We start from the raw sequence: 17,292 nt of genomic DNA, 5'->3' as shown, positions 1-17,292 counted from the left end.
ACGACTACAAACAACTCGGATTCTTACCACCCAAAAACCCGTCCAGAACAGGCCATAAACTTCCTGCCAAAGACCACTCAAAACCCAATCCATGATTGCCCAACAACTGTGAGTAAAGGCTGTAAAACCAAAACACAAGTGACCCAAAGCAAGGCAATTTAAAGCGAGAATTTTGGGTATGCACAAGACAATATTTATATGAAGAAAGTAAGCAAGGAAATAGGTCTGAGGGATGGTTTTACCCGTCTCAAAACAGGGGGCAAAACCGCACCTGACAAGGCACCAAACCGGGCTATACGAGGTCCAAAACTGAGTTTTCAAAGCAAGAAAATACCGACTATACATGTGACATATTAACATGAAGATATAGGCACGAAAATAGGCCTGACGGATTGTTTAATCCGTCCCAAAACAGAGCTCAAAAATAGCATGGTCACGGTTTTGAAACTGCATTTAGTAGCTGTATTTCGACTCCATTTTAAGACGGATATAAATCGGGGTTGAGACGGGGATGAGCATACTTAAAACATGAATAAACACCATTAGTTCCTACCACAAACAACCCAGAAAATCCAGCAAGAAAGGTACGCATTTACTCGAAGAGACAACAAGCAACGAGTTACACTCGAAAACTCATAACCGGCTATAACATGAAACTAAGCTATGAAAACACCCAATAACCATGTAAACTAACCACAAGAATTACAAAATCAACCCCATACATGAGGAACACGGTAAAGACTTAAACTTTACTATAAACGAAGAAAAGGCCAAGTAGGAAGGGTGAATTCCCGACGTTTTGTCGAGTAACCTATCACCGTTAGCTCGAAAGCGCTTTAATCTTCAAGCAAACTGTCCACAAGGCACGGGTCTTTCTCCGAGTCTTCGAAACCTTCATCAAGGAGCAAGAAAGCGGAAGGTTTAAGGCAAAACCAAAACTTTTATAAGACGGCGAATTTCAAAACCATCACAAAAACGAGACTTTTTTACTTAGAAAGTTGAAGGGCGGAAAGAGGAAGCTAATGGCGCAAAAATCAAAGGAAAAGGTTGAGAAACGGGGGAGAAATCGGAGGTTGAAGGATGAGTTTTAATGGAGGTGTTTGTAAGTTGTGTTTACTGTAAATACTCGAAAAAGGAGAGGGAAGGACGAGTTAGTCCGTGGAAATGAATGATAGTGAGGGGAAAAAGATTAAATTAAGTATAGGGTGTAAGTGAGTAGGTGAGTGTGTGTCCATTTTTGGTTGGTCCGAATTTAACTTAGATACAAAAGTGAAATGTGACGGTCTTTTGCTAGACGGAAATTCTTCTCAAGTCTACTATAACTTAAGACGAAAAACTATTATTATTATTGTCAATATTATTACTATCCGACTAAAATACGTATTTTTATATAAATTAAGCTTTAAAATATTACTTTTATAAAAATCATGTTTAAAATAAAATTAAGTAAATTAAATAATTTAAAAATATAAAATATAGTATTAGAATGGCTGAATAAATTATAAATCTCAAAATGAGAAATTCGCAGGTGTTACAGATATTGTCACCGAATTCCAGAGGATGGGGTAACAAAAAAACGTAAAAAATAACATAAATAATTAAACTTTAATTCAAAGAACCATCATAATCCAAATATAACTCATAATGCCAGATAATAATTAAAGACTTAATTAGAATCTGATGAAGTATTAGGATAGTCTTCATGCCCAATTTCGGTATAGATCAAGTCGTAGATCGACTCTTCATCATCAGCGGGCAGCGCAGGTGGAATGACTTCTTTCTCCCATGACATAGGCATGGGGGCAAGAATGGGATGCCTCTTGTAATGTCTCAACAGAAAATGATCAACATGGGTCGCAACCCATAGATAAGGGCTCTTTTGTCTAGAATCCGAATAGAAGTCCTCTTTCCCCGCATCTTCCCCCGCAAATCTAGCCCCTAATTTTCTTACCTGACGAAAATTATCATGGCAGTTGGCTTCGTCAAATTCGATAAAAGCAAAGCCTACAAAACCTTGCTTGTTTGTAGACACAGGATACCGTTTTTTAACCGCGGTGAAACCGAAGTCATGAATCATTTGTGACAACCACCCAAAATTAGGGTTTAAACCCTTTCCATTCACATCATAACGAACCGGGAGATTATGGAGAATGCAAGTAAAAGGCTCTGCGCAACGAGAATGTGATTGTAGCTCCGATACACCAACCATATTTTTTTTAGAGAGAAATTAACGAGTAATTGTTTGATAATTTAGATTTTGACCTAAAACATTATGAAGACATATTTATAGAATTATTTTGGTCAAACTGAATATTATTGGTCAAATTTAATATTTATTAAAGTTCTGATAAAGTTTTGCATGTAGTGGTCAAATTGAGAAATCTAATCAAATAGTGACAACGGTTGAATTGAAAACTGTTCTTTCAAAATAGAAAATGATTACTGTTACAAGAAACCCGTATCTATAACATAACAACGGGTAACACAAACCGTTGCTGGTGTTAATTTAGTAACGGTTTTCAGAATGTCGTTTTCTTAAACTGGTAATGGTTGTCTAACAACCGTTGATAAGAGTGATTTTATAACGATCTTTTGGAAAATCGCTTTTATAACGGTTTGTTAAGCAGTCGTTGTCACATTATAATAACAATGGTTTTCGAGGGAAACCGTTATTCTCATTAGCGCGGTCTAGTTTCCGCCAATATTTGGAAAACGGTAATCTAAGTGTCGTTATTAAATGCATTAAACCGTTGTGACACGCTTCTTATTGATGGCCAGATTTGGCGTAGTGACTGCGTGTGATCTCAAAGTTTTTTTCTCTTTTTTATATGTAGTGCAAAGGGAGAGTGGGAAATGATGAGAAAATGGGAGGGATAAAATGGTCAAAAGTGTACTTCAATTAGTAAAATATGCGGAGAAGTGTTGATTGACCCCCCCCCCCCCCCCCCCCCCCCCCCCCCCCACACCCAATAACATTGTGCAATTATGAAATTAACACCCCCCCCCCCCCCCACACACACTTTCAATTTGAGTGATTAGGCCTCATAACTCACAAAATAAGTGGAATTAAACTCTTTTTATCAAAATCTCACGAGAAATTCAATTTATCATATCACAAAAGTAAAATGGTTATGTTTTTATGAAAAATAAAAAATAAAAGGTTACAAAAGTTAATCATAAAATAAATAGCATAAATTAGTTAAAAAAAACTTAAAATATTTTACGAAAATCAAACAATTTATTATTTTATATAAAGTACATATGTAATACTACGGTTTTCTGTACTATAGGGTACTCTATCGAGTAAGGCTTACTCTATCGAGTAAGTTTTGGTGTCGAAACAATGTACTGTATGATGGGTACTCGATCAAGTAGGTGTCACTCGATCCAATAAGTGACTTACTCAATCGAGTAAGTGGGTCTTACGAGTTGTTTCGCCGGGTTTTAATAACAGCGTGAGAATGTTATATAAAGTTATTTTATCAATTCCTTTTTACGTTTTCACTCTTTCTAAACAATTTACACAAAAGAAAAGTTATGTAGCTTCTTCTCCTCTCATTGCTATCAAATCCTAAGGGCCAGAGTCGTCGGATCGTTGTGTTCTTTATGCCGTTGAGACCGTCGTATTGTGGGTAAGATCCTTTTGCAGTTTTTATGTCGTTTCATTGTTTTTAGTTGAAACCCTAATTGAGTATTTTGGGGATTTTGGGAGTATTATGATTGTTAGATAGTAATTATATGATTGTGTGATTATATCAGGTGATTTCCTAGAAGAGCGGTTTTGAATAGCTGATTGTGAGGATCTTGGTGATTGCCTTTCCAGGTAAGGTTTCCCTACTCGGTTATTGATTACATTGTATTTGATGGTTGATTGTTGTTGATTGTCTATTGTTGTTAATCTTATCGTGTTGAAATTGGTGATTGGTAATTGTTGGGGTATAGCTGGTTGACTGTGTTTGTCTGTGGTTCACAAGGCGCGTCCTCGGCTGAGTGGAGTCACTTGCGGGAGTGGTTTCACGCCCTTGATTTGCCCCTTCTGGTTCCCGTCACAAGGGGGACGTGCAGAGTAAGGAACTTGGGTTTTCAGTCGGAGTTGATAAGCGGGGATTTGGTGGGAACGGTCGCGGTCCCCCACTGGCGGTGTGAAGTATTTGTTGTGATGGATATTCAGGTAGGACAACACACTTTAGTGTGTATTCAGGTGTGTGGAGATGTGACGGAGTTGGGTGATCTGTATATTGTTATCTTGCTTATCTTACTTGTATTGTGTAATCAGTAACTGACCCCGTTAATTGTTTTAAAAATTGTGGTGATCCATTCGAGGATGGTGAGCATGTATGAGGTGGACTTCATGAGGGATAGCTGGGATAGAGTCACCACGTGTCGTTAGAGTCTCTCGCTGTGTTGTTGAACTTACGTTTCCTTTTAGTTGGTTTTGATATTTGTAACAGATGTATTTCATTTTACGGTTTTGGGACTTTGTTATGTAATTAGTTAAACTTATTTATCTAAAGTATGTTTCTTTATGGTCAATTTGATATACATTGCCTCGAGTAACCGACATGGGAGCACTTCCATGCATTAGGTGGTCTTGGTAAGACACCTAAGTATATGGGGGTGTTACAAAGTGGTATCAGAGCGACAATTTTGAAACCTGTAACTAATAAATCTAATGAACCTAGGGAGTCAAACTAAAATGAACCAGGGTAGTAGTTGTTAGGAGCTAATGCAAAGGCTTGGGAGACGTCCTAAAGTAGCGAACTCGCCCTACAACTTTGAACCGGTCACTATGGGGTGTCATGGGATCGCTATGTGTTTACTTTTTTTTTGGTGAAATGTAAGTAATGTAGCTATGTGTTTACTAATGTTCTATAGCATATGTGGATGATATGTTGTATCGAATTTTTGGATAATTGATTGTGGAAAAATGGAGGATATGGTGGAAAAAAGGTGAAGTAGTTCATATGATAATATGTTGCGGATAATGATGTTGCATGATGGATGATTTATAATATGGCATTATAGTGACAAGTGAATAGGATGTTGCATTCTATGTGTGTGTGTGTGTGTGCGTATATATATATATATATATATATATATATATATATATATATATATATATATATATATATATATATATATATATATATATATATATATATATATATATATATATATATATATATATTTGTTGCGAAAAGTTGTTAAGTTAAAGCATGCGGGTAGCTAGAGAGTCAGCATGACTCGATTGAGTGAGGGATACTCGATTGAGTAGGTTGGACTCGATCGAGTGGTCTGAGCTCGGTCGAGTGGGCATATGACAATGTTGGCCAATAGTTGCTGTTTTTGGGAACTCGATCGAGTAAGAGGAGTACTCGATCGAGTGGGGGTTACTCGGTCGAGTAAGTTAGGGCTCGATCGAGTGTGCTTTGTTGTACGTTCTGGTCAGGTTCTGGAGTCGGGGCACTCGATCGAGTAAGTGGGCAACTCGATCGAGTGACCTCTACTCGATCAAGTGGGTGTAGTTACTCGATCGAGTTTGGGTTGTACAGGTCGTATATTCTTTGAGCCGTAGGCTATGTGCTTACGTTTGTCTCTCCTCTTATAGTTCAAAGATATGCCACCAAAGAGATCTGCTTTGTACACTAGGGCGCAGGAGATGAGTGTAGATGATATAGTCAAGATGCTTGAGCATCAAGATGCGCTTACCGAGGCCCTAAAGAAGTTTGGGAAAGACAAATATGTCGGGGTGGACTTTGCCAAGATGAGAACTACGATAGCCCGCTTCAACTCAAAAGAGTATATGTTAGGTTCATATACCTATTATTAGACATTTCTAATAGTGATTTAATGAACATATTAAATTTGTCATAGTGGATCTAGTGCATGCATAACAAAATAAAAGAATAAGGAAGGAAAAACAATGTTCCTTACATTGTTGTATGGCACAAAATGGGCACAAGTAAGGTATCCTACCTTCACTTGTTCTTGAGCTATGATAAGTATTAGGATGATCTTCCAAGACTCTATATTAGGAGCCCTCCTTTTGTTGCACCCAAGATTTGACCCAAAATTACTACTAATATTAACTAGACATTAGGTAGTAATATTCCCTTATAATTACTAATATAACTAATATTGCTACACTAGTCATATTTTCTAAACATTAGTAAAATGAGTATATATGAGTTTGGAGGATTTGCATGTGGAATATTTTGAGAGAAAGGTAGAGTAAAAAGGAGAACAACAATTATTCTCCTCACTTGCTCCATGTGCCGTCCAAATGCTCCTTTTGTAGAGCATTTTGGTTTTCTCATTTTGTCTTATGCAATATTCTTTATGTGTAGGTAATAGGCTAGCATGAATAAAGCATGTCATAAGATGTTGGAGCATCTTTCCAACAACAAAATGACAAAACCAAAAACTCATGCATGCTCACATTTTGGACGGTGCACTTGAGTATATATGGGTCCATTTTTGAATTATTATATTTGTCCCACGAATGCTTAATAGTCTTATATTTAATTATCTTACATAATTAAATATTAATTTGATCACACAACAATTATGTGACAAATTAATAAACATATATCCACATAAGTTATTGAGTAATATTTTACCATTATATCAACATATAATGGGTCCCATAATAGCTAGTTAGTTAAATTTACAACCTCTTGTAAATGTAAATAACTAATTACCTCTACCTCGAAATATTTATAAATCCTCAACATAATTTAGTAAATTAATATATTAATCCACTAAATCGAATCTTATTTAATCACATTACATTAAGATACAAAATCCAACTCATATAAATAAGGGATTAATTAATCTGTATCGAATACAATTAATTATTTATTTATTTGGGTCTCATCCTTTAGGTGTGACCTTAAGGGATCAACTGATCACCACCGTCAATACGACAATAACGTCAAACTCTAGTCAGCCAATCGTTACTGATTAATGTTGATCAGTTGATTATATAATTTATCATCCCTTCCGTATTCTTATTATGAGATTTAATTATGTGATCGCACTATTGTTGAGGGCACATACTCCAACAATCTCCCACTTGTCTGAGACAAGTGTGCGTCACCAATTCTCTTGTCCTATTACAATCTCCCACTCAATGCAAGGTAACTTGCAGGTCGTACTTGCATTTGATCATATCTTGAGTGGTTTCCTCGATCTGGAGAGTAACTGTTTGACCGAAATTATCTACAGTAGATACCTTCCGAGCGTGGCCGCGCATTTCTAGTTCACTACTCATCGAGTGGCCCTAAGATTTTAGATAACTCTGACTAGGGGGTGGACAATTCTTATCGCACTATTCCCTTCGTTTAGCCATAACTCATCATGACCCAAAAGATGCCCATTTGACCTCAGTTACGACAGTCGTAGAGCATAAATCAAAGCCAATCAGAAACTGTGCCGACTTGGGCGAATAGTCTTTAGTCAAAGAATTGAATCAAAAGAATACTATAGTAGCTCTCGCCACGACCAGGCTTTATAAAAATTACCAGAACTCTATAAGCGCTCACTGCCCGACAGAGTGTCCCATACAGTATGTCTATGTGATCGACTAGTCATCCCATATGACCCTATGGCACTTGAACTTGCCATCAATCGCATCACACTCTAGTCACTTCGAAACATCACCTCCTATAAGTAACCAGGGGCACACACTATGTCAATCCAGTTCACTTTAATGGGGTTCAATATTGTCTCAACAACTCATTTGGATATAACAAAGTACTGGAGGAGTTTAAAGAAACTCAAACGATAAATGCGATTATCATATATGAATAGTCAATACCTTATTACTACTTCATATCTTATAATCAATAGTGTACATTTTACACTAGTTAAGTTGCAATGAAAGCTTGGTAAGTGGATATACTATGTATCCATACATTCCAATTTTATGAATTGCTATTTCCTTCTATTCAATGTTATTTCTAATGACATGAATTTATCTAAGTAGATGTCCAGTCTTCTTACTAGACTTGGGCTCCTATACTTTGAAGATGCTCCCACTGTTATCGTATAACTTGTGATAAAGTCTATGGTAGAGGGATCTATTCTTAGTCCCTTTGTAGACCATCTTATCACAATGTACTTAGATTCTGTTTGTAGAACTTGCAATGGTTGAAACTGAAACATTTCTCTAGTCTCTTACTCTTAAGTCAAAAAAATCAGCCTAGGATTTCGATAAATCCTTATAGGTTTGGAAACTAAAGTTTGTGTAACCCTTCAACACACAACTTAGTATATCATCCAAATACAAGAATGAATCCTCAATTCTTCTCAGGAATCTTAAAGGATGTTCTTTAAGGCTTTCAAAAGACCTTTATTCGAATTAACTTTTTATTGACTTATTATGCTTCAAGCATATGATTCACCACGACGTGTGTATTTAATGGCATACATAATCGTTCTAATGGCGGAAACATTAGAAATCGATTTCATGTGATCAACAACTTATTTAGGTTCAGTGAATGACTATGACTTTATCATAGTAATTCCACTTTCATCAATATGAACAACCTACTCAACCTTGTTGATGTTAAACCGATATGAAAGAACTTATCATCATAAGGCTCTCAACTCTATGCCAATATTCTCTCAAATTTAACACATAGATTCGAAAATCTAGAATACATTACACTTTTTCCTAGTCTCCCAATCACTCTTCCACAGAGGAGAGCATTTGTACATTATTCTCAATGAGTAATATATTATTAACATATAAGACATAGGAAAATAATTCTGGCTCCTACTTAACTTCATGTATAAACATGATTCTTCAACAATGTGAATGAAACCATTCTCAATTATCACGTGAACGAAAAGTGTGATTATTACAATCCTTTGATGCTTGCTTAAGACCATTCTAGGATCACTTAATTAAGCTTTTCATAATATGTTAGGATTCTTATATCTTTATCTAAGGTTTTGTGTTCCGTACACTTCCTTCTCTAGATCCCCATTTTAGAAAAGCGAATTTTTAATATCATTTGCCATTCTTCATTAAAATGAAATGTGGCAATTCCTAACATGATTTATATTGATCAACATCTTTATGTCAATCTATGCATTTACGTAATCTAAAGCTCTATTTACTTTAAAGAGACCATCGCCTTAAAGTAAATCTACTCTTGAGATTGTAATGCTATGGCTATTATGCAACAAAGTCGATTTGGGACTACTCGCAATTGATCATTCAATAGGTCATAATTCCATTACTTTCGAAAAGTAACTTATTAACAATAAGACATGTGTACTTTACTCCAACTCTATCTCAATAGATTATAGTTCCATTACTTTCAAAAAGTAACACATTAATTATAAGACATGTTTGTGACGATCTACTCCCACTTTATCTCTTAGAAATACTTCTATATTCTTAAGAGATAGCTTTGTGAGCCACAAACATATATGGTGAAGTAATACAAGTTCGTCTAGACTAACGTGTTAGCTCATAAATAGACCGGCTCTATTTTGGCAGCTTTTAGAGCCGTATATGTCTAGTCTTATTACTAGAATTGGGCTCTTATATTTGGAAGATGCTCCCACTGTTATCATATAACTTGTGATAAAGTCTTTGGTAGAGGGATCTACTCTCATTCCCTATGTTGACCATCTTATCACAATGTACTTAGATTCCGTTTGTAGAACTTGCAATGGTTGAATTTAAAACATTTCTCTAGTCTCTTACTCTTAAGTCAATAAAATCAGCGTAGGATTTCGATAAATACTTATAGGTTTGGAAACTAAAGTTTGTGTAACCCTTCAACACATAACTTAGTATATCATCCAAACATAAGAACGAATTCTCAATTCTTCTCAAGAACCTTAAAGGATGTTCTTTAAGGCTTTCAAAAAACCTTTATTCGAATTAATTTGTTATTGACTTATTATGCTCCAAGCATATGATTCATCACAGCGTGTGCATTTAATGGCATACATAATCGCTCTAATGGCGGAAACATTAGAAATCGATTTCATGTGATCAACAACTTATTTAGGTTCAGTGAATGACTATGACTCTATCATAGTAATTCTATTTTCATCAAAATGAAAGTGGAATTACTACCTTGTGCCCAAAAATCCGAAAACAACAATGTAAGAACCATTGTTTTCTTATTATACATCTAATTTAGTTATGCGTGCACTAGATCTTAAGAACTAATATTTTTTTTTTTTTGGGAAAGGTAAGCTAATCTCATTAAAATCATCATGAATCCCAATTACATTAAGGGAGAGACTTATAGATCGTCTCTAGCCTTACTTAATACTTGCAAACCATGTTACAAACGTAGCATTAGTACTCTTTATCATACTTAGTCTCATACAACAATCAGATCGTACTCTTTGAAAAATGAACTCAGGCCTCCATAAAAATCCATCCACCCTGCATTAAGCAGTCCATATCCAGTAGATCAAACTAGCTAATATGACTGCCATACCTTTGTTCCTCCCAATAGCTCTACTTCTCCATTTCAACCACCACTCAATGCTATTCTGATTAGGGAAAGAAATCTTACACCATGACGAAACCAGGTCCTTGCATTTCACACTGAACACACAATCAAAAAATAGATGATCATGTGTTTCTTCTTTAGCACCACAGAGTAGACAACAATTCTGGTTCAGGATATGCATTCTCATCATCCTATCCTGTGTCAGAAGACGTTGTTGTACAACAAGCCAACAACAAAAATAATACTTAGGAATAACCCACCTCTGTTTAACCCAAGGATACCAGCTCACTTGCTCCTTCTCAGGCATAAGCCACTTATATCCAGTCCCAATAGTGTACCTAAGACCAGACCTGCTCCATTCACTCTCAAACAACATCTCCTTGAAAGTATCCTTGACCTGACAAATCTTGCGCCAAGCCCAGCTAGATGAAGCAGATGGTTTATAGTTGATCCAGGTACCACTTTTTATGTAGACTGAATGAACCCATCTGAACCATAAATGGTCAGCTTTTACTGCTACCCACCAAGCATACTTAGCAATAGCAGCCATGTTCCATTCATGAAATCTCTTGAGCCTCAATCCTCCTTGTCTTTTTGGTTGGCAAATAGCATCACATGAGACCAAGGCAGGGCTTTCCTTGTGCTCATTTCCATGCCATAAAAAAGATCTGCAGACAGCTTCAATTCTAGCAATCACAGTTTTAGGTAGGATAAAGATACGAGCCCAATATGTATGCAAAGAGTTAAGGACTAACTTTATCAATACAAGTCTACCTGCGTATGACAACTTCCTAGCTCCCAACCGTTGAATTCGTTCCACAATCCTATCAACTAAGCTGGAGCAATCTAAAACAGACAACCGTTTTGGAGAAACAGTCGCCCCTAAATCTTTAAAGGGTACACTTTCTCTCTTCATCCCAGTTACCTCTTCAACCTCTTTGATAAGCTGTTCATCAGTGCCATTAAAGTAGATATTCAATTTTCCTCTATTCATTACCAGGCCAGAAGCTTTGGAAAAATAATCAAAGGACTGAATCATCAGCGTCATAGAAGACATGTCCCCCTTACAAAACATAATAAGGTCATCTACAAAACACAGATGAGTAAGCTTGATTCTCTGGCAGAGGGAATGGTAATGGAACTGCCTATGTTTTTGAATAGCCTCTAAAATCCTGCTGAAGTATTCAAGGTATAAAGTAAAGAGCAGAGGGGAGAGAGGATCTCCTTATCTCAATCCTCTTTTTCCCTGAAAAAACCCAAAAATCTCCTCATTCAAGGCTATAGAATACGAAGGAGTCATAACACATTGCATAATGAGTTTCACCCAGTGTATAGGGAAACCCAAGGCCTTAAGAATTCCTTCAACAAATGGCCATTCCACAGAATCGTAAGCCTTCTGCAAATCCAGTTTCATAAGCACCCTTGGTGAACAAGCTTTCCTCTTATATAACTTAATCAAGTCCTGGCTAATGAGGATATTACCCACAATGTCTCTACCTTTAATAAATGCACTCTGTGAAGGACTGACAATGTCAGGTAAAATATTCCTCAATCTATTGCATAACACCTTAGACAAACACTTATAAATGGTGTTACAACAAGCTATAGGCCTGAATTGCAACATTGTCTCAGGCATATCAGTTTTTGGTACCAAAGTGATAATGGTGGCATTACACTGGTTTAAAAGTGCCCCAGACTGGAATACACTTCTAATAGTAGTGATCACATCCTTGCCCACAATGTGCCAAGCATCTTTGAAGAATTGGCTACTATACCCATCAGGCCCAGGCGCCTTATTTCCAGGAATCTCAAACATGGCATTCTTAATTTCATCGAGTAGTGAGTGCATTGCAATGATCAACACTCAAACACTTGCCAGCTTTCACCACCTTATCATTTATAGCAGTCACAGGGTGAGCAGTACCCAGCAAATACTTATAATAATCCTCAAAGGCTGCTTTTATTTCCGCAGGATCAGAACACAAATTGCCTTGTCTATCCTTTACCTGATACACCCTATTCTTTGCCTTTCTCGTTTTAATACTGGCATGGAAAAATTTTGTATTATCATCACCCTGCTGGAACCAGTCAGTCTTTGCTTTTTGTCTCAAAAAGCTCTCCCTAGCTTTAATTAACTCAGCCAGTTCCTGGGCACAAGCCCTTTCTGCATAGCATATTTCTTCATTTAGAGGGTCAGTAGCAAGGATTTTCTGATAATGAAGCAAAGCCATTTTAGTAATGTAAGTAAGGTTCTCAACATCAGATAAATGAGCCTTGTCCAATTGTTTGAAAGCACTCTTTAAACCCCTCAACATCTTAATCAATCTGAACATAGGATTACTCTGTAACTCTATGGTCCATCCTTGTTTAATAATAACTTCAAACTCTTCAGCCATAGCCCACATGTTAAAGTATTTGAAGATACTCCCCTTCCTCTAATTCACCTCATCAAACCTAACCAAACAAGGACTATGATCAAACATTCCTTCAGGTAGGAAGTGAACATAGCTATTAGGAAAATGAACCATCCATTCATCTTTATATAAAGCCCTATCAATTTTACTATAGACCTTAGATCCATACTCATGCTTATTAGTCCACGTAAAAAAGTTCCCCTTAGCTTTCAAGTCTGCCAGATTGCAGTCCTGCACAACCTGCAATAGAGGCCTGATGTCAGCAAGGGTGATAGGGTCTCCTCCAATTCTTTCACCTCTACCTATAACAGCATTGAAGTCTCCACACAGAAGCCAAGGATCACTGATGTTTCCATAGTAATTTCTAATACTCCTCCACAAAGGTTCCCTCTCAGCAGGTTTGTTAAACCCATAAACAACAGTAAACCGGAATGTCTTCTTCCTAGCTTTATGGCTCAGGAAGTCCTCTATCAGATTCACAAGTTCAGGGTCTGTGGACGCGGGCCCACGGAGGCGAAAAGCGAGCAAGCTTTTCTTGTTGCATTTGTGGAGTCGCCACCAATTTATTGTGGAAAATTGGAAACCGTTCGAATATCTCGTGTCATGTCAAGACACAAGGTAGTGACATGAACACCAAGAACTCGTTACCCTTAGCATTCTATGTCTAGAATGACTCTCGTGGAGGCCAATGAATACTGGTGTTCACAGAGATCTGGAGTAAGGGGTGAGGGTACGTATTAGGAAGCTCTTTTGATCGAACACCTAATCCCACCCGCCTCGATAGCGGCCTCTACTAATGATTAGGAAAGTTATTCATACTTGATATATTGTCGATTTATATGCATGCAATGCAACATCCATTAAATTAATCCTAACATGTGAGAATTAACTAAGTCGGTAAACACGAAGTTTAACATACAATTAATGTCAAGGTGGAAATTAGGTTAATTGCAATAAAAGAAATATAAACAATATAATAAAAGAAATACAATAATAATACAATAAAGAAAAATTACAATAATTACATCGGATTTATTGATTTATGTCGAAAATACATTTAAAATGGATGGTTTGAGAAAAAGAAAGAATAACCGAATAAACGAACAGATTATTAGGTGATAATACGATTAATAGTTAATTAAATACGCAATTAATAAACTAGGTCAACGCAACAACGAAAGTTCAGAGGAAGAAATCAACCCGGAACAGGCGCAGCAGAGCTGCGTCCCTTGGAAGAGGCGCAGCAGTCGCTGCGTCTGTTTCTGAGTTGAGTTCTGGCTGTGAAGCCGGAATTGCAAATCGTTAATATTCATTGGTGATTTTAATGCTCGATTATATTATTTGAATCGGATGGAAGTGATTAACAGATTATTTACATATGAATGAGGTCATAAAAACGATAAAATATGGATAAAAACTAATTAGGATGAATTATTTACAAGATTAACAAGGTTAATTATGAGAATTAATAATACAACTTAAACAAACTAAATTAATTAGGTTAAACAGGTTATTAATGACGAATTAATGATGGTGACAATGAATAACAGATACAAGTGTATCAAAGATGAATTCCAGAGATTCAGTATGGGTAAATAGAATCTCTAAAACCCAAATTGACTTTAATGACGAAAACCCGCAAATATGGATTATAAGGGATTTAAGTCGGGATTTTAAAAGATGAATTATTTACATGTTAAAATTATTATATTCAAATTATTATGTTAATGAAACAATGAACAATTGATAACAAAGCGAAAAACAAAAGGACGAAAAAAAGACGAAGGAAGAAGAAAGGAAGCAGGAACTGCGGCAGCCTCACGAAGAGGCGCAGCAGGTACTGCGTCCCTTTGAAGAGGCGCAGCAGTTGCTGCGTCCTTTCTCGACGGTTGTCTTCTGATAATCCGTAAAAAGGGTTTTTTAAACAAGGTTTTACAAATCGGTTTTAAGAATACTTTCGACATAAATCTTACAATATTAATTACAAAAATAAATAACAATAATAAAATAGGGATTTACACCCTCAGACTTACATGTTTGACGAAACGAGATGAACTAAGTTAACGTTTAGTGATGCTCGACTCGAATGTAGACGAAAGTGCCCTCTAGGAGGAAAACGAACAAGATTGATTAATGTTGATTGATGTGGAGTTGGTCAAATTGGTCGGTCATGCAAAACGAGGCTGGTACTCAGAAAGATCCGAGCTTACGTGGTCGAAAGTTCAAGCACGTAGACGCCAAAAAGGAAGAGCGTGGTCTTAGAATGCAAAGGGAGAAGAGAAGGGCGGACACTCGCGTGAGAAATATGTGAGACCGAAGATCTCTATTTATACTAGTCACGGAATTAGGGTTTAGGAAAGGAGAGAAAGATCCGGAAACAACCGACTTAGGTTAAACACGGAAACTTGGACAAAAAGAAAACCTTGAGAAAAAGGCGCAGCAAGAGCTGCGTCCCTTGGAAGAGGCGCAGCACTTGCTGCGTCCTTTCCCCAGTGATTAACTCCTGCGTAAGAAAGCGCGTTTGACAGCCTGTCGTATTTTAGGTATAACTTTCTCTATAAGACTCGGATTAAGATGATTTTGGTGGCGTTGGAAAGCTAAAAGAAAGATCTAGAACTTTCTGTGAAATAGGCCCGACCCAAAAAAAGTCGTTATCACCTCTTAAAACGGGTCTAAAAGTCGAGTTATCATTTTAGCTAAATGAAATGCACATTTTGTAATGTAAACTTTAACTTTAACCCAAAGAAGTGACATGAGACTCAAAATGAGATATACCCACAACATTTTATGACATCCTAACCTTAGGTAGACAAGCACATTGCTTTTGACTCGGGATTTAACGGTTTTAGGAAATGAAGACGGTTTTTGACCCGGACTCCAAATGAACTCTAATTACTGCCAAAACGACCGTAATGACACCTAGATGACAACCATGAGGTAGACACAAATGTTTGAGCGATCACTTGACGATAAACTTACGAACTGTCATAAATCGTTCCGTGTACCAAACATGCGGCCCAATCATCACCGGGTGTTTGGCGGGAGGTGCAGAAATGAGGTATCTACAGGCTCCCCTTTAAGGAGAAGCCAACAATGTTCTTATTTATCAATATTATTTTCAATGCTTTTGAATAATTGGTTCCCAATCTCGAGATAGAGCTGTTGAAGGGTCATAGAGCTCCTTAACAAGGCAGAAAGCAAACAGCAAAGAAGTCCAACACAAGCCTGAAGATACCAAGTTGTTTTGCCATTTCAGAAAAGGGACAAGACTACTTTAATGTTGCTTTCTGAAGTTTTCAACAGCCTGTTTTTGCATCAGTTTTACTTGTTCTTATTAGAAGACTTTCTGAAAGTTTTAACTTCTTTTTGTAAGGCTTTTGAGCCCTTAGATGTTTCTTTATTTTAAGGGTAGAGATTAGTTGTAGAGCTCGATATAATGAGCCTTATTTCCATTGTAAAAAGCAGATTATGTTGAATGAAAAAAATTGAGTTGTCACTCAAAATGAAATCTTATTAACTTAGGCAAATTGCTTAGTTGTAAGTCAGGCTTAGTAATACCTTGTGCTTGCTTAGGTATTGATTAAGGACCTGGTGGCAAGTCCCAAACAGTCTTGTGCTTGCTTAGACTGTTTTGAGTCTTGTTGTTTGTTTAAATTAGATTTAACTCTGTGCTTGCTTGAGTTGGTTTAATTTAAAACCCCAAATTATCAAATTGATTTCCTGTGCTTGCTTGGGAATTATTTTGTTAATTATATCCCATTTTTATTTACAAAAATCAAACAAAAACAGTCACACAACTCTGCTGAGAAAACTGTCTGAAATTCCATCAGTTTCAGTCTGGTTTTTAATTTATCTAAAATACTTAGACTACTTGGATAGTCCTGAAAATTGGCACAGAATTAGTTTAGTCATTGATCTAATTTTTCACCAAATTTCATGAATTTTCGAGGTCATTTGCTATTTTTATCAAATTTATAAAGTTTATTGCATTCTGAAGAAGTGTCATTTGAGTTCTTGTCAGAGTTCTTCATTTCTGTCAAGACCCCATAGATTACACTGCAAATTCTGGTATCAGAGCAACATTAAAGTAGTCTTGTCCCTTTCCTGAAATGGCAAAACAACTTTGGTATCTTCAGGCTTGTGTGGACTTCTTTGCTGTTTGCTTTCTGCCTTGTTAAGGACCTCCATGACCCTTCAACAGCTCTATCTCGAGATTGGGAACCAATTATTCAAAAGCATGAAAAATAATATTGATAAATAAGAACATTGTTGGCTTCTCCTTAAAGTGGACCCTGAACTTGTGAATCTGATAGAGGGCTTCCTGAGCCTTCTTTGCTGACCTTTCTTGGACTTTCTTGTAGCTTAGGATATTAGGATTGATGGAAAAATAA

Source organism: Silene latifolia, chromosome 11 (assembly GCF_048544455.1).
Source record: "Silene latifolia isolate original U9 population chromosome 11, ASM4854445v1, whole genome shotgun sequence".
Lineage (NCBI taxonomy): Eukaryota > Viridiplantae > Streptophyta > Magnoliopsida > Caryophyllales > Caryophyllaceae > Silene > Silene latifolia.
The sequence above is the reverse complement of the archived record's forward strand: the minus strand, read 5'-3'. Positions refer to the sequence as shown.